The sequence below is a fragment of the Bactrocera tryoni genome, chromosome 3 (genome assembly GCF_016617805.1).
Source record: "Bactrocera tryoni isolate S06 chromosome 3, CSIRO_BtryS06_freeze2, whole genome shotgun sequence".
In the NCBI taxonomy this organism is placed as follows: Eukaryota; Metazoa; Arthropoda; class Insecta; order Diptera; family Tephritidae; genus Bactrocera; species Bactrocera tryoni.
Window position 1 is genome coordinate 44,366,465 of NC_052501.1, and position 25,363 is coordinate 44,391,827.

At 35.1% G+C, this 25,363-nt stretch overlaps 1 protein-coding gene across 1 annotated transcript in view; it reads right to left on the bottom strand.

The window, feature by feature from the left end:
• The window catches only part of LOC120771509 (F-box/LRR-repeat protein 20), a 123,239-nt gene that overhangs the window by 74,502 nt on the left and 23,374 nt on the right, over nt 1-25,363 (bottom strand). The gene's annotated exons all lie outside the window — the stretch shown is intronic.

Below are 25,363 nucleotides of genomic sequence, written 5' to 3' on the forward strand. Positions count from 1 at the left end.
TGAAAATGAAATGCAATAAACCCATTCCAGCTACCTTTCGATTTGAGATTATGCGATTTTATTTATAGCATTTTGAGTTATTTGTTATTTCATTTATTTCTTATAATTTCTGGTAATAACTTGATATTACATTTTTTGTTTTATTTTGTTTATTTGATTTTTTGTTCTAATTAATTTTTTTAATATTATTTTACTTCGTTTCATATCAGTTAATTTAATTTAATATATTTTATTTTGCTTTGTTTTTATTTTATTTTAATTTTAATTTAATTTTATTTTATTTTATTTTAATTATTATTTTGCACCGTCCGTTTTAAATTTTTTCCTCTTCAAATGGCTTTTATCCTTATTTTTGGCCTCTAATTATATATTATCATAATTAAATTTATATCATAAAAATCATTGTAATAATTAAGTAGATAAGACAAATAATACTGTGAGCAAAACATAGTAAGACTTTGTTCATAATTTTAAACTTCTTAATTTATTCTTCTTTAATAATCTATGCCGTCCCCTTCAAAGTAAAACCCTTGGCCCCAACACACAATGTTTTTTTCCAAGCTTTCAATGGGCGTAGCGTTTAATGTCTTCAATTGACTCAAAACTGCTTCCCCGGGGCAGTCGTTTGAGTTTGCTGAATAGTCAAAAGTCACTAGAAGCTAAATCAGACGAACACGATGGTTGCGGCACACTATTGGTTGAAAATTTGGCTAAAACCTCAAGAGGAATCAATGCAGTATGCGACGGTGCATTATCGTCGTGCACAACCCAAGAGTTATAGGCCAATAATTCCGACCTCTTATTACGAATAGCTTCGCTCAAAAGGCGCATTACACTCAAACATAAGACTTGTTGACAGTTTGGTCGAATCGGAAGGAATTCGGAGTGCCCCCCCTCGATAATCAAAGAAAACTGTCAACATAACCCTGATTTTTCACCTGCTTTGGTGTGGTATTATCGGGATCGGCTCATCTTTGCCAAGATATTCGGCCGATTAATTGTCCGGGTCGTAGGCATAGATCCAAGACTCTTCGCCAGTAATAATACGTTTCGTGACATCCTATTAGTCGGAAAGCATTGTTTTACAGACGTTAACGCGACGCTTTTTTCCGAAAAATCTAATTGATTTTGGAAATAATCGAACCAAACAGAGTAATAAATGTTCAGAAAAAAGAGAAAGTCTATTGTTATCACTCTTTCCCAAAGACGTCATTACCAAGAAAATTTACCAAAAAAATGGATGGAGAATCCCATCCTTGGGGAATGACTTCGCATAAGTACAATGCAATCATACTGAGACGGATCGAAAACGGCAGATGGAATTGGGGTTGTGTATAATGGGACCACGTACCGAACTCTGAGAAAACCCATGGGCAGGTTTCCAAGTAGTTTTCTAGCTGAGATCAGAGATTATTCTAGAGAAAAACAAACATGGGAAACGAATCGTCATTCTCGGTAATGGTCAAGCGACATTTCAGGAAATCTCATCCGTTGAGTTCAATTTCAAATAAGTTAGCCGATCTACTGACGAAAGAAGCTGCGACAAATAGTGCGATAGGACAGGAACCGTTTTTCGGTTCCATCCCTCTTTACGAGAAGACCGACGATAGGAGGAAAGAGCCAGTATAAAACGCCACTGACAAGAAGTACCTGGGCTTCGATAGCTGAAGCTATCTCGTTCTCGATATCATGGGAGTACGACATCAGTTATACGCTCTTGGATTATACCTTCTCTATTCAGATCTGCAGCTCGAATTATTTTCGCCAGGAGTAGTGTGAAGAAGTCGCACGGCAGGGAGTCGTTTGGTATCGAACGGCTCGGAGAAGTCCTTCCCGATTTTCAAATTAGATAAATAAATTTCCGATTTTTAAATTCGATTTTATGATTAAAACTTGAAAACTTAGTTTTTAATTCAAAAATTTGCCACTCTGACGCATAGTATGCAATTTAATTTTAATTATTATTATTATTTTTTAATTATTATTGCTTACAAATGTCATCCTAATTACATAAGGTCTTTTTTCAAGGTATTCATGTTGTTTCAGGATTTTTCAAGTTAATTTGTAATAATTTATTGAAATTCATTTGATTTATGGTAATTACATGTATTTAGTTCCGTAAATTTTAATTATTTAAATATTGCGCATTTTATTAACTATCATTAGCAGCAAATCAATTTAATTATTATTATTATTGCTTTTAATTATAGTAAGTTAAATAATAATTACATAATTAATTTTTCAATTTGATTTTGAGTTACTTATTCAATTAATCAGTTGTTATTTATGGACCTTTTTTAATAACTACTATAAATTTTATTGTATCTTAATTATGACTTACTTATTATAATTGTGTCTAATAGCACCCAATAATTATGTAATTTAAATCTATAAAATTATTTAATTTAATTTAATTAATTAATTAGCTTTAATTTAATTAATTAATTAATATTAATTTTATACTAATAATTAACATTAATTATTTTTAATTATTAATATTAACTTTATATAATTATGTAATTAAATAACATATTAAATAATTAATTAATTTTATTTCATTAAATATGCTATATTAATTAATTAATATTAATTTTATATAATTATATAATTAAATTATATAATTAATTAATTTAAGGTAATTAAATAAAATTGTAGCAAACAGGTTTATTGTCTTCTATGTGTATGAATATACATTTTATATTTATGGACTGATAATCAATTTAAATAACAATAATATTCTCTGTTATAGTTGCTATTCTTTTATCTAAATGATTATTATTTTTAAATTATTTATTGTTCTTAATCAATTTAATTTCAATACAATAAATATTTGTATTTATTTTGTCGTTAATATTATAAAAATTATATTACTTATTTTATATAACTTGAATCAGCATATCAGTAGTATATTATTTTTATTAGCATGTCTAGCATTTGCGGCCAGACACTGCATACAACACTAACAAACATTATTTAATATTTCGCAAAACACTTAAATATCATTTTATTTAATTTTTAATAGCGACTATGAACTTGTCTTAACGCTGGCGGCACTAACGGTTTGAGGCGTTTTAACCTATGCTCCAACACGATTTTTATTTCAGTTTTAATTCAGCTTTTAATTATGTGTTTATTTATATTAACGCTCGCGCAACCCACTTTAGCTTTGTCGTTCGTTACTCAATGCGCTGCATGGGCTCTGCTGCTGCGATGACGCGCAACTGACATACACGACGTATACGTAACAAAGTAGTTAGAAGTTGCCGTCGACCGTGCAGTCGCCGTCGTCGTGACTGCTGTTGCGTCGGTAAGTCACTGAAAAACACCAACAGTTCCCAACACATCGCAGTATGGGTGAGCACAAATGGAACAAAATGGGAAGAGAGAGAGAGAAAGAGAAAAGTACAAATACAATTTAGATATAAATGTTTGCTTGTACGTATGCACATTTTCAGTTAACAACAAATGTGTACAAATATACTACAACAAAAAGTGTATCATTATCAAGAAATTTGCATTTTTATTCACAAATTCGTATAATTTTTTGGCAAATTCGCATGACAGGAGAATAATATGATGATAATGATCAACTGAAGAGCGAAGATGTGGTGACTGATGTACATTGACCTCCACAGTTATTGTTGTTATTTATATCTGAACAATACATATAAGGTACAAGTGCATATGTATGTACACACATACGTACATCCATACAGCATATTGTGGGTGAGTGTTTGAGTGCACAGATCGATGCAATGAAAAAGGGGTGTGACTGTTGATTGACGACTTTGTTAAGTGAGTGTGATTTTCAAGAAACGAGCAGAATGAGCTCTAGGAAAAACAAAACAAACAACAAAGTAATACGCAATATTCTCTATACGTGATCATCTGATGAACTATTTGAAGTACGGCTAATGTTTTCCTTGAAATAATGTGATAAAATGCGGGAAAATGGTTTAAATTTTATATACAAATGTAAAATTTTCTTGATAATTATTTTAAGACTTCAAATAAAAAATAGGTTTACCATTTTTTGCAACATATAATTAAAATTGGTATACGTATATTTATAATTTAGCGTTCATTTAATTGCCGTTGTGCGCGTCAATTCCATTAGCTTCGCAAATTTGAAAATCATTTATCAAGTTGATGAAGACGAATGAAGTAGGCTTTTGGTCCATCGACTGCGATAAACGTGATGAATATGACATAAAAACAAAAGTGCGATATTTGGAATAAGGAAATATAATATGAAAGCAGGTCAGGTCATGGCAGTCGCGGAAAGAAAAATATAAGAATTTATAACAATAAATTTTAAAACTAAAACAAAAAAAATTGTTTTTAAGTTATAATGCTTAATAATTAAATTTAATAAAGAGAACATAATTTTTTTTAATATGAATAAAATAAATATAAAAAAATATAAAAACAAAATTCAAAAATTTCCCCTGTAAATTTTCAACACCTTAGATCTTTTTTATTTCAATAAAATAATATTGTAGTATATTATGTTATAACACCTTTGCCGATTTATGTAGTCTTCTCGCGCAAAACTCAGAACGGTTCCCCAAGGATCGCCTTTTTGTAGTCAATTAGCAAATGGTATGCAATTATGTATAGAAGGTCCACTCATTTAGTCCCTTATTCAAATAGATCCCATGAATAATAATATAATTTAACTCATCATAGGGTAGTCAAGTTTACCCTATTTAGCCCAAATACCAATCTGTCCCGATTTGTGACAACGGATGAAATATTGATACAACTAAGTCCATTCGACAGACTCATTAAACGTCGTCCAAAGCACGCAAAAACACAACAGTCAAATAGCAAGGTTTTAGCCAGTACTTTTGGGGTTTTATATGGAATTATTATCATTAAGCTTGAGCATGATAAAATAATCAATAATTTATATTGCGTTGTTGGATCAATTGAAAAATGTTAGTTTCGGTGAAACCCAATACTCTTCACAAATGAAGAAGTTGATTTTGATCAATCTATTTGTATGGTAACTATATGCTGAAGTGGGCCGATTTGAATGATTTTTTTCGGAAATTATACCTTTACTTTGGAAAATAATCCGTGCAAATTTAGTGTAAGATATCCTGACAAATAAAAGAGTTTTCCACACAAGAGCTTGACTTTGATCGATCAGTTTGTATGGCAGCGCGATGTTATATTGGTCCGATCTGAACAATTTCTTCGAAAATTGGGTTATTGCTTTTGATATTAAATCACGCCCAATTTCGTGAAGATCTCTTAGCAAATAAAAAGTTTTCTATACAATTGCTTGATTCAGATCGTTTAGTTTATATGACAGCGCTATGTTATATTGGTCCGATCTGAAAGATTTATTCGGAGATTGTACCGTTGCCCCGGAAAATAATCTATGCCGAATTTCGCGAAGATATAAAATAAAAGAGTTTTCCTCCATACAAGATCTTCATCCAGATTGGTCAGTTTGTATGGCAGCTGTAAGCCATAGTGGTCCGGTATCGACGGTTCTGACAAATGATCAGCGTTTTTAGACGGAAAAGACGTGTGCAAAAATTCAGATCAATATCTCAAAAAATGAGTTGCAAGTTCACGTACATACAGACAGATGAAAACACGGACAGACGTAGAAGCAGACAGATATGGCTAAATAGGCATGTGAAAGATATTTTTTTGCAACGCAAAAGATATTTTTTTTTGATATTTTTCAACTAAATTCAGCGTGGTACAAACATTCGATTTAAACTAACAAAACGACATTTATTCTAAGTAAATTCCAACAACGACAAATTGACGATTGCTACTATTTCTGAACAAGTTCAAAATTTTTCCCTAGAGTGTAGAAAATTTAGAACTAGAACTTCTGTATGGTGAGAAAAATTTTGAGCTTGTTCAGAAATAGTCGCAAACCAGCAAGATTTATAGGGTCTACATAAATATATAATAAAACTATAATCAAAAATTCTTTCTTTTTGTCTTCTAAATCCCCGGTGCTGATCACCTGCTTTGACGTAAACTTTCACTATTATTCTCCAACGATATTTTCTATAACACATCTTATGACGTTATAAACAACAAAAATGGGGGTCACAAATGACACTTGGACGCAGTCAAGTAATAAATTAAATGCGACACGATTTGATAGCGTGTATTGTGGCGACGACGGTAGGGGATCTAAGAACACATGCACTAGGGTGAGCGGCAGAGTTTTCCAAACGGAATGCCAAATAATAAAATATGTACATATGTATGTTATATTAAATACGATAAAGGTAGTAAATATATTTATGAAATAACAAAAATAATGAGACAAAAGCAAGCAAAAAAATAAGTAACTAAGAACACAAAAATTGTATTCAGTTGAGTCAGAACGAACGGTATAATTAAATTTGAAAAAATCATAAAAAAAATTTTAACTTAATAATTTGGGTGTAAATTAACGGAAAAACTATATTTAAAAGCATTAAAACCTATTGTTCCTAAATTATATACTCTTCACATTTGGAAAAAATAAAAAAAATGCGAACCGGTTCCAAAGCATGGTTCTTTAAGCGACCAACCTAATATTTCGTTATGCTGGCATGAAAACATAATGCCTCCTCTAGCATGTGGAGTCTATAATTAGAACCACACGAAAGAAAGAAATGCGTAAGAATAGATTAATAAGTTGAAGAGTAAACAAACAGTTTGATACGCTGATCAAACGATTGCGGTGAGTTTCAAAATTCAAAAAACGAAAAAAAAACATTCACAAACTTACACGTGTTTCAAGCATAAAGCCAATATGAGCAAAATATAAATACTTTAGCACTAGCATTATCACTTTTGCGTTGATAAAAACCTACTCAAATATTAGTACTTGTGAAGGAAAGAAAATAATACAAAGTAAACACAAACTAAATACAATATCTTGCTGCTGCGGCTTTAGACTATACGTCAAGGCCGCGGTGGTGTAGACTTTCGCAAGCGAACCCGCAAAATAACAAAAACAGCACAAAGAAACCGAAAATTGCCTAAAAATGTAAACAATAGAATTCACAAAAAAATGCAAAATAGTGTAGAGAGAAACGAGAAAATACGTAGCGTGCGATATTATATTGGCGCTTAGAAGGCAAAGATTATTGCAGCTCTCACAAAAAGTGGAAAGTGAAATATAAAGGCTTCTGGGCGGTCTTAGATTGTCCTTTACTTTATTAGAATCTCTAATCTGCGACTATTACCATGGGATAGGCCTCCTTAATATCACATAGAAAGTATTATCGGTGTGAAAGATAAAGCCCACTTGGTATCCCCGCAAAGCTCATACGGCTGTGTAAGCTAAAGTTAAGCAATACTGAAAGCTTTATAAGGATCGGGAATGACCTCTCTGAGCTGTTTGATGCCAATAACACTATCAGCCTTAAAATTCAAGGCAGGATCACTCTTGCTAACGGGTGGTACTGTGAACAGAGTAGGCAATTGAAAAGTAAAGTTCTCTCCCGACGGCCAAAAACCAAACTCTAGATGTCCCTCATCATTTCCGTCCTGCTATAGTCGGCCTTAGGAGTACTCGAGAGAAAAGAAAATTCTGGCTAGGTCATGTGGTCCGAATGGACGAAAACACTCGAGCTCTGAAAGTATTCGACGCAGTACCCGCCGGGGGAAGCAGAGGAAGAGGAAGACCTCCACTCCGTTGGAATGACCAGGTGGAGAAAGGCCTGGCTTTGCTTGGAGTCTCGAATTAGCACAACCTTGCGAAAAGAAGAAACGATTGTTGTTAATTCGACAATAACCGTGTAAACGCTGTCTACGTCAGTAAATAATAAGAAGAACAAATTAGTCGAAATTCGAGACAACTTTTTGTTTGCCGGTTTCCTTCGAGTTATTTGTATGGGTTGTATTGTCAAACGATCAACGGGGAATATTAATTGACCGGTTTGCGGACTTTACGTGATGATAATTTGTTTCAAGAGAAGTTTTGAACACATAACCGTTACGGAGAACATGCCTTAAGTCGATTGGGGTTATTAAAGGAAACTGGCTGAAGAGTCTATTAGACATACTTTTTTTAGGCATTAGAGCAACCAACCTTCTTCTTAATTGGCGTAGACACCGCTTAAGCGATTATAGCCGAGTTAACAACAACCAACCGGTCTGGGAAATAAAGCGTTGTTATCACTCCCTCTTTATATTATATATCGAGTTCCAAAAGCTTTTTTGTAATAACCGCCTACAGATACATACAAACAGATGTCTTTATTCTCATATATATATATATACATATATGTATGTACGTACATGGTATGTATCTGAAATAATAGCCTTATGACAATTGACGATAATGCGGAAATTACTTTGTGTACATATCAAAGTAGTCAAAAAATTTCATGCAACACACACAATAAATACGGGTTGTCACTTTCATTGTCATATTTATTAAGATTACGAGTGTTAATATATTTAATTCAACAATATATGAATATAATAACTTATTTGTTGTTGAAATTCTTGAATTCTTGCAAGTTATGACGGCATGACGGCACGCCGAGGAATTAATTACTTTGTACACTTTAATTGATTCACTTAAAAAGTTTGGTATGACAAAACAAAACGGTGGATTTCACTTAGCTGTGGTTGACAATTAAAAACTTGTATGATGCCACATGTAGACAATAATTCACAAAGATTTTTTATGAACTCGATGGCTTTTGTAATGACAGCAAAGTATTATTCTCAATTGATTTCACTTCTATGATGGCTATTCAAGGTCGTTGTGCCGCGGCAAAATGATGTGAGGCGGCGCATTAAAGAGTAAAAAATCAAACGATTAATAAATAAAGAAAAAAATCAGGCATTTAAAAAAAAAATTTATACCCACATTTTATGAAAATAAATGAGAGAAAGATAGAAGAAATATAATACTCATTGGCATAAATATCGAAATGCAACCAAATCATATACGCTAGGTGGCGCTGTGGTCGAATTAGGTTTAAAGACGTTTTAACGGCTCATAAGACGATATTTGATATCTACATGTATACATAACGAGTGATCCAAGAGGGACTTTTTTCAAAAGCCTTTTTTGACAGATCACGCGTGAATCGTACCAGGTTGTCGTTTATTTTTGTTCAGTACTGTTTGGCATTTTATCATGGAAAGACCTACGCCTGAACAACGTTTACAAATAGCTCAAATTTATTACGAAAATTCAAGTTCTGAAAAAATTTGTTTAATTTGTTTCGCGCGTTTCGTTCAACTTACGGTCAACCTACTGAGCGTACTATTCGCAACACCATCACCCGATCCGACGTTTTTGAGTCAAATTTTGTTCAGCGATGAGGCCCATTTTTTGCCGAATTTGGGACGAAGAGCAACCTGAAGAGATTCAAGAGCTGCCCTTTTATCCAGAAAAAACAAACGGTTTGTGGGTCGGTGGAATCATCGGTTCATATTTCTTTAGAAATGATGTAGGTGAGATCGTCACCGTCAATGGCGACCGTTGTTACGTCACGATAATTGACTATTTGATCCCTAAGACTGAAGCTCGTGAACTCGACGACATTTGGTTTCAACAAGACGGCGCCACTTTCTACACAACATTGGGAAACCCGAATCTGGAGCGCCCAACAAATTGCACTTACGGATAACAAATTTTCTAGTATGTATGCTTGAGTAAGATTTTCATTGCTCTTCTTTCGATTAGGCTATGTTTGAATAAGTATTAAGCTCGAAACTGCAGAATATGAAGACAGAACTGCTGACCAACACTGGGGTGCCTTGTGATGGTCTAGCGATTATGCGTAACGTTCGTTTAAAGTAACTCACGAAGAATTATCAACCCAATAAGGACCATGGGAACAAATCAAATAATTTAAATTATGTTTCATAAGTTCGAGGCTAAGTGACAAACGTCTGATGATGTGGAATCCAACCAAAATGAAACTGCATTCGGAGTTCCAAAACTTCTTGATGAAATAGTTTTCCAACAAATTTTCAAAAACTTCGGAGCCCTACTGAGTCAATACCCTTTGGTATCAATCCAACAATTGGATTGAATCATCAACCTATGTGGGTACTAGGATTAACATTGACTTCGACTTCAAAACAGTCGAATCTTTGTAATCATAATAATCAATGGTCAACGTCAAAAATATTTGGAGAATAGTTTTCATAACAAGTACAACAACACTATGACCAATAATCTCGTACACAAGTATAATCCAAATCAGTTTCGCAAAACCCTACTCTTTGTGGTTGGTCACTGGTTGGATGTGTGTAATTTAAACTTGTGGGCAATAAGTTAAAGGTCAAGTTTGCCAAACTGCGAGCAATTTGGTGTCAACAACACCAAATTCGCCGAAATGACACTTGATATGCACCGCACAACACGTGTCACAAGAACTTTTGCGAACAATTGGACCAACCACACAATTGTTGTGCCCATCAATCAAGCGTGTGGGAGGCAACTAATTAAAGTTAATAATAAGGCGGCGCAGCTACAATGCAGCACAAAAGACCCCAGACCCCAGAAAAAAGGCGAAAAAGACAGACAAAAATAATTACAATAATCGCTTGACAAATTTAAATGTCCAGTCATACAAGTCGGCACTCAAGTGACGTACGTACGTACAACGGTATAGTCAACCAAGCATCCAACGCCCATCCATCAGCTGGCGACCACAATGTCACAGCGGTCAGTGGACTCTAATGCAGTACAATCTTTTAGGCGTGACACACACACACTGTCACATATATACATATGTATATAGCTAATGCAATAATTTCCAATACCGTAAGTTTGAAGGGCCAGTGTTTATAATATATAGTACGTCTAGATAAGTATGCATGTACAAAAGGAAAATGCTTTTACTGCCAGATAAGCAACCACATATGAATGCTACATGTTTATTTATATCTCTATATATAACATAAGTATATTGTATGTAAGTGTGGCAACTATAGCAGTACTTAAATGAATAAGTGGCAAATCGCAGCGCCACAAAGTGTTATTACCCTCAATTGCGGGAGATTGAACTTGAAAGTGGATACGAGCGCAGACGATGTACATAAAAGCGAAGAATAATATGGTTGAACGGTACAGCGCAAAAACCTAGCACGGCTACACAAGCGGATTTTGAGGTTATGAGGGAGACAACTAAGTAGAAAATTGACAAGCATAAATGCCAAGTAGAGAGCAAATAAAACATTGTTGTTGCAGTTGTGAAAAATTATAGCATACACCTGTTAATTTTGTGTCTCAAATTGTGTAAATGTATGAAATAGCGAGAGAGAGAGAGAGCTCACTAGAGTAATAACTATAGTATCTGGTCTTTACTATTGCATGATTTTTTAAAGGCTTGCTAAAGTTTTATGTGAATTAAGCATTTTTTTCAAAAACTTATTGATACAGAAAGCTGAATAAAATGGAAGTTTGAAGATAAATATTTAAAGAAATTATTTCCACCAAAAATTATTGTAGGTGTTAAATAAAAAAAAAGTAATTTCCAGATAATTTATGAAACATGTCAAAAATCAAACTTGGAAGGTTATTAGAGGGTTTAAGAGTTATTAAAAAAATTCTTCAGGAAATTCCAGTAGGTATCTCCTTAGGCGAAAAATACAAATTTACAAATATGACCGGATTTTTTATGATTTGCTATGATAACCAAATCTAGAAAGGCTATCTGTAGGAAAAACAAACTTTCAACCAAAATATCACTCTACACATTAATTCAGTCAAAAAGATAGGGTTACGGACATCACTTTAAAGTAACCTAGGACTGAAAAATCAGTCTGATCTCTACTTTAAAAATCAAAACTTTTGACTCCGTATTTACAAGGATACATGGTAAGAAACAAACCAATAAGTTTGCGGTTCGAATCTTGTTGAAGCTGTCAACGTAATTTATGAATAGGGCCACAAAAGCACCATTACATCTTAGATATTTCGCGAACAGTCAAATTATTTCTGAAAAGACTAAACGGTCACTCTTCAATCAGTGCAAGTAACTACTAGCAACCTTTATTAAAGCTCATATTATAAATCCGGTTGTCCCACAACTGTAACATCATAAAAAGTGAAACCGTTTATGAATCTTATGAAGGAAAACCAAAAGTAACTGCTTAGATTTAATTTTTCGATCAGAAAATTGGTTGGTTGGTTCAAAAGGGAGGCGCAGGAGCGTCAAACCGCTCACGGTGGCATTTAGGCCATCATTAGGCCCATCCTGCTCTCCGCTGGTAACCAAATTAAGCCTTGTCAAGCAATTCTGTGGATTTTATAACAAAACCAGAATTTCTTGGGCAGCTGGAGCCCAATATCTCTTAAGTTGGATCATTGAAGGCCCTGGAAGACATGCCCTTTCAATTTTGATTCCAATTTTCTGAAGGTGCGATCTTTAGGGTAGACGCTCTATGATGACCCCTAAAATATTACTTAGCTTTATTTTGCCTAGAAGTAAAAACTTTTTCGCCTGTCCACCATCAAAGCCACCTTAAAGTAATTTTATGGTACGCCCTGTGTTCCAAGACCTCAGGTGTTCCTCTAATCAAAATAGTTTTTACAGGTTTCTGAAAGATCTTAATTAGAATTTTTGGTATGGTGTGCATACAATACAAAACTGCCAAAGCCGCTTTAACATCTTCAGAACACAACCGACAACTGGCTATATCTAGATGAAACGAAGTTGAAGTACAGTTCACTTGAGCATTCACTTGGCGGTGATTTTTAAATGGATCTAAATGCAGCTAATTGAGAAAATTGAGAACTAGGATACAAATATTTGACACACTTTAGTTTATTAATAGTACTGGGTATGGGAATAGGAACTCTTGCCATTATATGAGTTGACTATTTCCATCTTATACGGCATATGAAGGACTCGTAAGGTTAAAGTCAACGGTAAAAATGCGAATAAATTTTATAAAAATATATAAATATGTTTATAGAAGAGAAATAAAAAAAATACCGCCAAGTAATATCGTCGTTTCAAAGTTACCACTTCCCTCGCTGGCTCGCTTTTCATTTAGGATATCATAATAATATGTCCTCAAAAAAACTCCTGCCACCTAACCTAACCAAGAATCATAATTTATTTTATACGAGTATAATGTATAACCGTCAAACATTTTATCAGCATTCTCACTCAACAACGCTACTTAGAGTGACACCCCGACTGTAGAGTGAAGCAAAACTAATTGCCATCTCAATAGCAAAGCAAATTTTATCAAACTCCGAGCAAACAATTAAATGTGCGACCTCAAACAATCCTTGTGTTGATTCCTCTATTTGGCCTGGCACAATTAACGACTGCCAATGGCCTGCATAAATCAATAAAATCGGCAATTGCCTAAGGCATTGTGAAGATATTTATGTGTACCGAGAAGATGTTACGCTCAAATATTAGAATTTTTTTTTGTTAACGAATTAAGTGTTGTTAAATGGCGATGGAAGTGTTGAAAACGCATAAAATATTTTTTATGGACACTTGCTTGGGAATAGTTAAATTAAAATTTTGTGATAAAAACAAATTTACACAAATTATTATCAATTTATTATTTTCTCACTAGTTGCTCACAATTCCGCTTTAATTGTTTGCAAATTAGGAACAATTTCTTACTGAGTACATATGTATGTACACGCACACATACAATAAAAAATTCAAATTTTCTTATTCCTTTTGTAAATAAAACGGTTAAACAATGCAGCCGTAAATAAATTTAATTAAAAATTAAAAATGAATAGAGCGAATAATCGTTCATAAAACGTGAATCACGAAAATAGTAAAACAAAAATATTGAAAGTGACACTACAAATTAACACGCTCAGCATACAAAAAATTATCGATGAAAGTTTAACGACAGCATAAAAATAAATAAAAGTAAGGAGGATATTATACGTTAACTTTCAGATGATCTAAGAACCCTTGGATTTGCATAAAGTGTAGCAAATAGTGGGATTGACCTCACCTGTGTACTGTGTTACGCATAACCGGAACGGATCCGAATGTTTATCCGATCAAGGGTTATCTATTTATTATACTAACTGGTCACTGGTGGCAACACACGCCCGCAAGATGGGGCTGACCGATCGAGAAAACTGCAGAAAATATCTAGAGCAGGGCACAAGGGAAACAATGGAGCTATCTCTTGTGCAGTTGTCCCGCATTGGCAAGACTACGCTGTAAGCATCTGGCGTTCTCACAATAAGAGAAATTGGAGGAGATATCCACAGTCAGGCTGCAGAGTCTGCTAAAATTCGCGTCAAGCGCAGGCGTCCTAAACGATGACTCCTCTGAGATTTAGCAAATGAACTCCATCCGTTATTGCAAACGACCAAACTGGTCTATACGTGACTTATTGGCCTACCAGATTAACCTATATAAGGGTTATCTACAAAATTCTTCAAACCTATTTCTCAACAACCAAGAAAATAGCCAGAAATCTGTTTGTAATACTAGTAAATTTAGACAAAATCATATAAGGAAGAGCTAAGTTCGGGTGTAACCGAAAATACTCTCGGAACTTGCAAGGATTAAAGGGGAAATACCTTCAGGTGTTTCCAAATTTTTATATTAAGAACTGTTGCGAAACTGTTAGTATATGGAAGAGAGGGAAATTCATGGATGGCATATTTTTGGCATTCAACTATATCCAATATTTTTAATTTTGCTAAGATGTCTTACATATTGACCGAAATGCTCGGTATAAATTTAATTTGAAGTTTGAAATTCGTATACATATAATTCGAATTCATTTTCTTATATAAGGTATATAGACCATATTTGTATCCCATTTTATCCATCCGGAGCGAGACATCTGCCTCGTTCGAGTCTTTTTCAGAATGGTGTTTTTTAAAACGGTTTCTACTCTCAAAGCGAGGGTTTTGAAGAAATCTAATTCCAATTTGGAGAGAATATTTTAAACGTCATTCTTTTTCGCGCCATGGAAGCTTTTTCTTGAAATCTTCCTATTTGTTTCTACGAAAAACTGTCGAAAAAAAGGGCCAAATTCGATACTTTTTGTTCAAACCGCCGACATTTTGTCAAATTTCAAAAAAAAACAAATTTTAAAAATCTCCATAGCGCCATACTCTTTTCGAAATTTTTGTTTTAGATCAAAATTGCGGCCGCAATCGTGGACATCGTACAGGACCTTTGTTTCAAAATCCGCATATTACGTACTTATATGGCAGCTAAGAAAAGTATTGAGCCGATTTGTGCTGTGATCACAAAAATATTCTGTGTTCGGTAAAAAATCAGGCGTTCTCATATTTTTGTCTGAATCCTTGAAAAGTTATGGCCCGATTTCGATTTTTGGGCGTAAGGTAAATTTTGATGGTACTATTTTTGCAAAGTTTTTATTTTGTCAGTAGTTTTTGTGATATACCAATAAGACAAAGAACCGCTCGAAGCAATGAAAATATCGCCGCTGCAGTAATTTGTCGATTCCACAACGCTCTCAAGAATTGGGACTGTCTCAAACCACAGTTTGCGGATTTTGAGAAAGAATTTGGACTTGCATCCATATAAAATTGTTCTTACTCAAGAACTGAACCCATTGGACCATGATAAAGGTCGTGAATTTACTGTTTTGCCTTACAACAACTTAAATACGATAACGACATTTTTAAGTAAATCCTCTTCTCCGATGATGCTCACTTTCATCTGAGTAGTGCGGTAAATAAACAAAACTGTCAATTCTGGAGCGAAGAAAATCTTTTTTTTCCAAATTATTTTATTTATTGGATCTACTTTTTCTTAAAGCCTAACAATAAGTTATAAAATCTTAAATCTATTTAAAAACTAGACAGGCTCAGTCAAGTGATTGAGCTGTTTTGGTGATACGTCGCTCTTGAATTTAAAGCATTAGTCAAAGGGTTTGAGTGGTCTCGGAGTTTAGATATTTATTTAATTCTGCTGTCTTCTACTTCTTTCTTTACCATAGAAATACTAAGGTCTTTATGGATATTTTCGTTATGCATGTACCATGGTGAACACGTGATTGTTCTAAGCATTTTTGATTGGAACCTTTGTATTATATCAATATTAGTTGCACAGGTCGTACCCACAGTTAAATGCCATACATCCAAATCGGCTTTATGACCGCATTATATAAAAGCACTTTGTTGTCTAGGCCAAGTTTGGAGTTCTTATTTAAAAGCCAATTTAAATTTGCAGCTTTAATCTTCATACATGTTATTTTACTAGAGATGTGTTTTCTCCACGTGAGCCTTCTATCTAGGTGAATACCAAGACATGTTACTTCGTTCGCTTGGGGTACTAAAATATTATTTATTTTTACTGCCGGGCACATCTTTGGTCTTAGCGAAAATGTTATATGCTTACACTTCTGTTCATTCACATTTATACGCCAGTTCGCTAGCCATTCTTCGACAGATCTTAAATGCTCCGCTAATATTCTTGATGCTAAAATGTGGCATTTGTTACGGCTCACTATAGCTGTGTCGTCCGCAAAAGTTGAAGTTAATACATTATTAGCTGTTGGAAGATCTGCTGTATATATGATGTATAGTGTTGGGCCTAAAACACTGCCCTGGGGTACACCAGCCCTTATCTGTCGTTCATCAGATATGAAATCTCTCACTTTTACCATCAATTTTCTCATTTAAAAAAAAAACTCTAATGTTTTATACAATTCTAAAGGTAGAACTTTTTTAATCTTATATAAAAGACCTTCGTGCCACACCTTATCAAACGCCTGTGCTACATCTAGAAATATTGCTGAACAGTACTCCCTGTGCTCAAATGCTTTCCTTATCTCGTTAGTAATTCTATTTACTTGCTCTATTGTGCCATGTTTCGCACGAAATTCGAATTGATGCATTGGTATTGTATTATTTTCGTGGAGGAAAGGACACATCTTTGATAGTAATACTTTTTCAAATACTTTTGAAATACAGGGTAGAAGACTGATTGGTCTGTATGAAGACGGCTGTGTGAAGTCTTTCCCAGGTTTATCTTCCAAGATAATCTGTGACTTTTTCCATGAAACTGGATAGTATCCGCAACTAAGAATTGCATTGAAGAGCAATGAGAGCACCTCTACAGCAATAATTGGTAACTCAATTAGCATTTTTGGGGAAATTTTTTCATGTCCCGGCGACTTTTTTGGATTAAGTTCTTTGATAATACCAATAATTTCAGAAGACGAAGTCTTAAGAGACTCCAGCGACTCTTTAGTTGTGTTGGGTAAGATTGACAGCTTAAAGTTGTTCTTTGGCAAATTGGGTTGAAATACCTTTTCTAAGTGATTTGCAAAGCAATTAGCCTTTTCCTCGTCACTTCGAGCCTAATTTCCACCCAAGTCTCGTATAGGCATGTTGGAGTCAGTTGGTGGCTTCATGGACTTTTGGGCTTTCCAAAGGAAATTTTGCTTGTTTGAATTTGGACACAGCTTATTTATACTCGTATACATTTCGGTGTTCAATCAAATTCAAAATCGACAAATAGTTCATTAATAACCATTATATTCACCTAAAATAACAGTTTGGTGTGGTTTTTGGACGAGTGGAATCATCGGGCCGTTTTTTTTTTTCGAAATGAAGAAGACGGATCTAAGTGCCACACAGCGCGTGCAACAACCGAATTATTGTGAGAAAAGTTTCGAGATTCGATGGTTGCCAGAAATTTTGACATTGTAGGGCCTCCAAGAAGTTGTGATTTAACACCATTTGACTACTTGTTGTGGAATTGTTTGAAGTCATTGGTCTATAGCAATAAACTAGACTCTCTTCAAGCTTTAGAAATCAATATTGGACGAACTATTGATGACATACGACTTGATTGAGTGAAAAGAGTACTCGAAAATTTGGTTAATCGAATTCGTTGCTACAAAGGAAGTCGTGAAGGCCATTTGAATGATGTTATAATCAGAACTTAATTATATAGATTGTAATTCACATTTGTTAGAAATCATGTCACTCTTATTAGGAAACACTGTAAATTTAAATTTAAAATTTCCCTATTTCATCCATAATTATAAAGCTCGATTTTTATCTATGAAGAACTAGTATGAGACTAGTATCTTTCTGTCCACAAATCACCAATGGTGTCGATGAATAAGACTGCAAACTGTGTACGTATGGACGTATAATATACTATGTATTTATATATGTGTTCGAGTATGTGGAAAATTCGCACATGATGAGCAGACATTAGCCATCAGACAGTTGTTGGATGGATTTACGAGTATTCGAGTATTGAGTTCAATGCCATGCTTAACCGTTTTTTGTTTTCGCCAAAGCATCACATTACTTTATTTTATTACAACATTATATGTATATAACACGTATATATTTTAACAACAGCTTCTTACTGTGTTTCTCATTTCATTTGCCATACTTTTATGCACACACGCGCACTGAAGACCTGTGAAGACACGTTGGGCAGCACAAGTGAAGCACATAAATACAAACATTTGTGTGTGTTCTTTGGCTTTTGCCTGCATTTGTGCTACAGGTTCTTTGTTAGCGTTCGCAATGTTTTCTTAACTTTAACGCCTTGGCAATTCCACTCACATATTTGTAGACAATTCAACACTCGACTCTTTGCCATGCAGTGGCAACGACGACGACGACGATGACGAGAAGAAGCTCACCATTTCTGTTTGTCTTGAGTTTTTATTGCTATTCTTGTTGTTTGTCGCTCATATATGGATTCTTGGTTATTAACATGAAATTATGGACTTGACATGTTTCATTCTATATTGAATGAGTGACAGAGTAAGTGAGTGACGTTCGGTTGATGGAAGGTGGTGCTGCCAGCCAAGCTAAAAGTGGCCGGCCACCAGAGCTGGTGCCAACGGTGACAATCAACTTTTGTTGTAGACACCGAGAGAGTTACAAGCACTTGTAAATGTATTTATATGTATATACTATGTATGCATGCGTATGTGGACCGTGTAGGGAGGCTAGAAGAATGTCAAGTATGAGAAATCTAATATATTAAAGTGGTGTTACAGCTACGCGGTGACTGGTACGTCTACAAGTTATCTATGGGACATAATGTATACGGAAGTAAAAATCTTCACTACTTTTATTGAGAAAAAGACGAGTAATTCGCAAAATTGAACATTGGTCTTCGGAATGAACGGAATGCAACTACGGTCCACTATTTCCAGAACCGCGCCCTCCCACAGGCGTTGAAGCTTCATAACCACTTCCTTTATAGCAGTGAGGGCTCGTTGCTAAATTTTGGGATTTTGACCCCATTAAGTCAGCCTGCGCCCTTGAAAGTTGGCATAGGCGTGGCCGGATCTCCATCGGATCTTGCGAAGAGCGCATACAGTAGTTTCAGCTCTACCGCTTTCCGTTTATGTGGACGTTGACGGTTTCTCCCGATCGAGCCTGACGTATGGCTTTACAGCGTCATCCTTTTTTCCGTGGTTTGGGCGGCCTCTGTTTCGTTTCTAGTGGACCGCTGCTTTCTTGACTGCATTTCTATCCTCGATCCGTGTTGCGAAACTCGGATCCGTGGATGTGAAAAGCACAAGCCAACTTTCCGTCTACTTTCCTCGTCCGATTGGACTTACAGATAAGCTTCAGTAGACTTTCACCACCTCTGTATAAGTAGCTTTTGCTCAACCCTCCTTACTGGATTTTTCCCTCGGATTAATGTTTATCGCCGACATAGCACCTTTGGCATGAAAACTTTAGACTCCTTGTCCCTTTCCATGTTCCAATCCAAAATATCAACCTTCCGGGTTACTTTTATTAAAGATATAAATAACTGTTATCACAGCCAAGCGAAGGGCGGAATATTTTATATTATACTAAAATGGGTAAGGATGATGATGACTAAAATGAACGCATGTTCGCCACATGTGCTTCCAAAAAGAGATGGAATCGAAAGTGTCACCTTTAACAGCGTCAAACCTGCAAACGTTGGACCAATATGAGTCCGAATGATAGATGCGGCAAACCTCTTGTTTTGGAATTTTTAACTCTAGCTGATAAAGAGTGAGTGTCAGAGTTACGAATTACTTAAGTGTCCAAAAACAAAAATAGCTTCCGTTACGAATGGTTTATCAATATTGAATAGTCCTTCTAGAACCTTTCTTTTACCTCCATCCATCTTCAGTTTAATAAGTTTAGACCAAGATTACATATAAACGACATATGACAATAACTTCTCCATGCTTCAAAGACTGAAGGAAGTCTCTTAATAACAAAATCGTGGTACGTAGTTTTAGCTTATAGAACTCAAGTTTTGGAAACAAATTTACACAATTTTTGTATGTTTTTCGGTTGTCAGACTTCTCATGGTAATTTATGGAAGTATACTGAAGATAAATGTCAACAGGTGTGAATAATTTAACATCTGTCTTGGCTACTATCCCTCTAGGAAATTATATGCCAAAGACACAAAGATTGTCTACCATAACGATGACATAACAGATTCTCCCGTAAATCTCAGGTGATCTGTCGAAAGAATTTCACCGCGAAATTGATTTAATTATGGTTATTATGGTTCAGCTTAATTTACTTAAACATTTCATTTTCAAAAAAAGAATTTCAAATTAAAAATCTCGCACACCACGCAAACAATTTTTCATATCATATCATATCATATCATATCATATATGAAATTTATTGTAAGCGCATGTGTTAGTAACAGCTGCACTTTGCACATCATAAAATGTAACTGATAATAGTCTTCAAATGATATGGTCATGAACCGAAGAGACGAACCGCAAAAACACAAAAACAAAATCAAAAAATGTAAGTGAAAACAAAACCATAGACAACCGAGAGAAAAGCTGTCATATTAGACATGCTGGTGTCTATTATAAACAACAATGTACACCGGTATGTGTGTATGTATGTAAGGTAAAAATATACGATTGCACCCATTTCCGAACCGTACACCGCAACATCTTTTAGATAAATGACAATTCAATACACTTGTCAATGCAAATAACGGAAAAAAGAAAAGAAATTGCGAAAAAACAATAGATTGCCGTGGAACAGACAGTCAGATATAAATTCAATACTGAGCAATTGAGAGGTATGAAATCAACAAAAAAATAGTACAAGGAAAAAAATAAATTCTCATGCTCGTATATTATTTGTCGTAAAATGCATGCGACGAAAAATAAAAAGAACGTAGAATTCTAACTGGGAGCTTTACGGTAATATCGCACTGAGACTGAGAGTTTACACTAAGACCGTGGAGAGTCGATTTGGCGCCGTTCACAGCAACTTGGACTGACGTATGGAACGAAGTGGTAAATTTTTCGTGGAGATCTTAAATTGTAAGCGTACAAAATATAGCTTGTGCAAGAACTGAAGCCGCTCAACCTTCCCAAGCAGCTATTTCTAACTCAATGGGTATGTACACAAGCAAAATTGACGCATTTGAGACGAAGAGCAACATGCAGAGATGCAAGAGCTGTCATTTTATCCAGAAAAAACACGGTTTGGTGTGGTTTGTGGGCCGGTGGAATCATCCTTCCATATTTCTTCAAAAATGATGCCAGTGAAATTGAAGCTCGTGATCTCGGCGGCATTTGGTTTCAACAAGACCACTTGTCACACATCGCATCAATCAGATAATTTCACATTTTGAGCCGGTTGCGGTCATCACGCGAGTAATATCTTCTAAAAAATTTCAAAGAATTTCTTTAAAATGATAATTAAGATTCCCCATCAAACTTGAAGTTTCTGTGTTTTTTCTTAAAAAAAAAAAATAGGGAACCTCGAAATGGATCACCTTATATAATAAGAGCCAGTGTTAAGTTAGGAAATGTTAAGTTTCGAAACCAAAGCTGGACAGACGAGGAGAAAATATCGAGATGTTTCTACCTCGCCTTCTTCTAGGAATTCAATTCCAACGACAAAATCACGGGGATGCCAATTTGGAAAAATTAACCATTGTGGCGAGCGAATTTGGCAAGTCGACCGAAGGTATGACATCGAAGAAGTTTTTAAATTCAATTTAACGATGATACGAGGAGAAAGTGTCGAGAAGTTTCTATCTCGACTTCTTCTAGACATCTTTGACGATTAGGGTCCTTAACAAACTTTGGTCTCATCGAACTGACTTGTATTGAAGATAGATCATAATGGAATTACTAGAAACAATAAAGAAGATGGATTTGCAAGAAACGAAACTCTAGTCCCAAACTTATCACATTGGGAGCAAGTCGAAGCAGAAAAAACTCAGTTCTTTTATAATTTGTGCGAAGAAACCCATTTTACTGTGAATGAATTATTAACAAATCTTGGGGAATTTTCATCAAACATTCAAATGACCGCTGCCAAAGGATCATACCAAGAGGTCTTCCATGATTAAGTTTACACCGTTTTCTTGCCTACTGAAGGACAAAGTACCCAAGAACAGAGCGAACATTCTCATTTTGAAAGTTGAGATTTTGCCAGTATTGTAAAATATGTATATACCTCCCCGCGGTGAACTTTCCAACGGAAATCAGGTCTTCCTCTTCCTCTGTAGTACTGCGTCGAATACTCTCAGAACTCAAGTGAAAGAAAGAAAAAGGAAAAACGAGCGCTGTTGTCTCCTCTAATAAAAGTTAAGACTAAGAGTGTTCTTTTGGCGCTCTTTTACAAAAGAAAAAAGAGGTTGTAAAAAACTGTTGACACCTGCAACAAAAAAGCTTCTCTTAAAATTTGTAGTATAAACCTTAGAGTAAGAATATTTAAAAGTTAGTAACAAAGGTTTATTTTCAAGTAATAAGCTGGTCTCCAGTTCAAAAAAATAGTTTTCCGAAAAATGGATTCGAAGATTTACACGAACGTTCCAAAGCTTCCAAGAACCCTTTGCTAATTATCTATTCAAATTTTCAAGAATTCTGGAATTCTTGTTCCAGAATAACTCAACTACGAAATTTATATGTACATATGTATATCATTGAAAAACTCTACAAGAACTTCCAATATCTGAATATATCTACAGATATCGACTATCATATCTTTCCAGCAAATAAAATAATTATGTACAGAAGTACATAAGAAGAAAAAAAAAACCGCTTCAAAATATTTATCGCTTTTATTCCCACTCACTTCCACGCCCTCCACTTATCAATCGCACAACTTAAATGAGTCTAGTCGATTTGTCGCCACTGTCTGGAACGGCTCGAATGACTTTCGCTCATTGCCCTCATTGACTGGGCGGCTCAGGAAATCGAGAATAGAAAGCAGGTAAGCTAAAGTCATGTGGTCTATAAGTTGCATTCGACAAAAGTAAGTAGTAAACACTTGCAGTTGCGTGAATCAGTGCCGTTGACTGCGAATACCGATCATAAACATGTGGTTTGTGTGGAAATTAACAAATGCATGTTATGTAAAGCCAATCAAATACACACACACACACCCCTACATAGATATTGATATATATTATGCAATGTGAGTCAAAAGCCGGCGCGACGTTCGCATATCAAAGCAAAGTCTGGTTGGCGCGTGTTCTGCCTATCCCAAACGGCGAATACGCGAACGTAAAGAAAGAGAAGCATGCGAAAGTCGCTAAGCGCTGAGACGTCCAGAAAGGTAAATGAACTTTAACTCAAATCTTGCAAAACTACTAACTTACACATCTGTATGTATGCATGTATGTATGTATATGAGCTTTGAAAGGTGAACGCGCACACACACCGACGCTCATGCCATAGGTATATGTATAATATGTATGTGTGTAAGTTCTTTTTTTCATGTGACTAATAAATACAAAGTAAAAGCGTTAAGCAACAGGCGATCTTCGGCAGCCTACGGAGATATACTATACTTTTATATATGGGAGTAATGACACGTTAAATATAGCAATGGTTAGCTTTAAATTTCCCTCAATTCATGCAATTAGTCTTTTAATAACGGCGGCATTCACAAATTTGGGCCACTTACAAGCCGAGTAAACGAGTCCAACTTTTACACAGCTGATTATTATTTGTATGGGATGCTACTATTACTGTGTTGGAGATACTTCACTTCACTTAACAATACATTTCGTCAGAGTCGATGTGATCGCCATGTCAATATTTCGAGTTTTACTTTTCAAATTAGCTAGTCCATGATACATAGTAAAATATAACTGCTTTAAAATATGGACCATATATGCATGTTTCTCTTTTAGAACCCGCAGTCGTTGCTCACTTTGATTACATCTCGAAGTAGATTCAGATACTCTATGCTAGAAATAGAGATTATGACAGTATCGACCTTCACTCTATTCAGAAGGCATTTGACAAAAAATTACTACAGTTTATGACGTCATGAACGAATGAAGTGATATGTTCTGCCTACAGTTTGAAAGTTTATGACGTCGCGTGTCGCAATCTCGTCTCTATTCTATTGTTAACTTGTGAACTTTCGTTGTCCACCCACGCTTTCGAATGCTAAACGTATTTCCTCGGAGCATCGCTAATAATTCACTCGACACATCCAAAGTATCCATTTCTTCAAAGAGAACTTTATTTCTCTCCTTTCCTATACAAAACGGTCGATAATGACCTTACAGGTCTTGCATTGAATAATTACTTAGTGATCTTGATAAAACCTTCTCATCAGATATACCAGGATGTTTAATAAGTTTTGTCATTCGATAAGAGAGGGCGCTGCTATTAGCCCAACATTTTTTTTGTTTTGTTGGTACACTCTTCATATGAACATATGTGAAGTTTCATTTCAATCTGTCAATTCATTCTTTAGTGCCATTTAGTGTCACAGTATTTTTTTACGATAAAAAAATGCAATATCGTGCAGTGATAAAATTCTTATTTTTGAAAGGTGTAGCACCAAAATAAATTCGCAAACGAATGCTAAAAGTGTATAATGATTGTTCACCTACAATTAGAAGTGGAAAGATGGGTTGCTGAATTGAAAAAGTTGAAAAACACATTCGAATGCGACTTTCTCAGCAACAATTGGAGCGTTTTAAAAAGGATAAAGTGAATTTTGTGCGTCGATACATCACTATGGATGAGACTTGGGTCTATCACCATGATCCTGAATCAAAACAAGAGGCTAACGAGTGGTGTGAACCTGGTTGTTCGGCTTCGAAACGAGTTCGTGTCCGGAAATCCGCCAAGAAGGTTATGGCATCAGTTTTTTGGAATGCGAGAGGAGTTTTGTTTGTGGATTACTTGCAAACTTATAAAACAATTAATTCTGAATATTATTGCAACCTTTTGGACCAGTTGAAGAAAAAAATCCGTTTTTATCAGAGCAATGCACCGTGTCACAAGAGTATTTTGACAATGGCTCAAATCCATGAATTAAAATTCGAATTGTTGGAACATCCACCGTATTCAACAAATTTGGCCCCCAGCGACTTCCATTTATTTCCAGAACTCAAAAAATTTATACAAGCGTTTTTTATCAAATGAAGAGGTCATAACGGCTGTTGAAACGTATTTTGCA